This window comes from Peromyscus californicus, unplaced genomic scaffold, assembly GCF_007827085.1.
Source record: "Peromyscus californicus insignis strain IS unplaced genomic scaffold, ASM782708v3 Scaffold_11__1_contigs__length_118956290, whole genome shotgun sequence".
NCBI classification, from domain to species: domain Eukaryota; kingdom Metazoa; phylum Chordata; class Mammalia; order Rodentia; family Cricetidae; genus Peromyscus; species Peromyscus californicus.
The window spans coordinates 58,792,642-58,794,669 of NW_026294402.1; the positions used below are offsets into that span (position 1 = coordinate 58,792,642).

The window sequence follows — 2,028 nt, forward strand, 5'->3', positions numbered from 1 at the left end:
ATTTTTCCTTTCTTTCTTTCTTTCTTTCTTTCTTTCTTTCTTTCTTTCTTTCTTTCTTTCTTTCTTTCTTTCTTTTTTCTTGTTTTGCTTTTTCTGTTCTTTGAGGCAGGGTTTCTCTGTGTAGTTTTGGTGCCTGTCCTGGATCTTGCTCTGTAGACCAGGCTGGCCTTGAACTCACAGAGATCCGCCTGGCTCTGCCTCCTGAGTGCTGGGATTAAAAGTATATGTCCAGCTCTCTCTCTCTCTCTCTCTCTCTCTCTCTCTCTCTCTCTCTCTCTTGTTTTTTTGAGACAAAGTTTCTCTATGTAGCTCTGGTTGCCCTAGTCACTTTGTAGACTAGGCTGGCCTTGAACTCAGAGATCCTCTTGCCTCTGCCTCAAGTGCTGGGATTAAAGGCGTGTACTACCACACCCAGCTATTTGTTCCTCTTAAAGACTTATTTTTGACTGGACTCAGAGGCAGAAACTCTCAGTGCGGGCAGCCTGTCTCCTGGCAATCTGTTCTTGGCGGTTTTCTTTGGCTTCCATCACTCTCTCAGCCAGAAATTTAGCATATTCTGCAGCCTTCTCCTTGTTTTTCTTTCTTTCTTTTTTTAAGATTTATTTATTTATTAGGTACACAGAAGAGGGTGCCAGATCTCATTACAGATGGTTGTGAGCCATCCTGTGGTTGCTGGGAATTGAGCTCAGGACCTCTGGAAGAGCAGCCAGTGCTCTTAACCTCTGAGCCATCTCTCCAGCCCCTCCTTGTTTTTCTTCATGTGTTGTTTCTTCAGAGCATAACATTGGCGTTTGTGTCACAGGACACATGCAGTAACAGGATGCTGAATCTTGGGTGCTTTGGTCCTGGGCTTTCTTACCTTCTTTGTTTACAGGCTTTCTGACAACATATTGGTGGACATCATCTTCGGATTCCACTGGGGCCCCAACCACTGAGGCACAATAGTTTCTGTCAGTCCAGGAACATTCTTTCCCCTACCCTACCCCACCTCCTTTTTAAAAACAATAACCAAGTTGAAAACACTCAGATTGGCATCCACAGTGCACACACAGAGTGAATGGGTGGCTTCCTTGGTCCATAACAAAAGGGGCCCTTACTCCACAGCAGTCTCACTCTGCCACGGTCAAGACACCTTGTTTCACGCGGAAACCTTGTTTGTCATTTCCACCACTGATTCGGACCACAGAACCCTTCCACGTTTCACCCAGAGCATCAGCAGCTACTTCTGTGGCCATGCACTTCTCATAGAAAGTATAAAGTTTGTGTTCATCGTCCTGACAGCCGGGACCTAGGAAGGAGACATTCAGCTCCATCTTGACACAGCTGACTGCCTGGGAGGTGCCGAGAAAAAGAGCCAAGTGCAGGAACTTTTGAAGAGGAGGCCTGGACTCCATGTGTCACCACCAGTGTCTGTGACCTTGGCTATTCCTTTTCTGTTCCAAATCTGTAAAAGGAGAGACAGGATTGCTGTGCCTATTCCCCAGTAATCGATTGGTTACTGTCATCTATAAGTTGTACGAGGGGACATGGCTTTGTGCCAGCAGTCAGGAAGGCTCCCTGGAGGAGGCAGGAGGTTTGATGGATGGTAAGGAACCAGACAGACAGGCAAGCAGAAACAGTTATTAAGTCATAGCTACAGAGAGAGCACAGAACAGGGAGTCAGAAGTCCTAACAGTGCTACTGTGGTGCTGTGACACTCTACATACACACACACACACACACACACACACACACACACACACACACACACACACACACACGCACGCGCCCACACCCCCCCCTCCAATAAAACAGATGTCCACTCTGACTGTCCTGGATCTTATTTCCTGAGCCTAATTGAGCCTGGCAACACAGGGAAGAGAGTGCTCTGTGAGAAAGTACCCCTTTCCTTCTCTCCCCTCCCCCCATTTCTTGATTGAGTCCCATGTGTCCAAGGCTCCTTGAACTTCTGATCCTCCTGCCTCCACTCCCAAGTGCTGGAATCACAGGCATTTTTGCCCCCCGTGCTTGGCTTCTGTGGTGCCAGGG

The 2,028-nt window shown here is 47.7% G+C and overlaps 1 pseudogene; it reads right to left on the reverse strand.

Annotated features, from left to right (window-relative positions):
- Positions 1 to 436: 436 nt before the first annotated feature.
- Positions 437 to 1,313, reverse strand: LOC128104329 (40S ribosomal protein S6-like; annotated as a pseudogene).
- Positions 1,314 to 2,028: the final 715 nt, after the last annotated feature.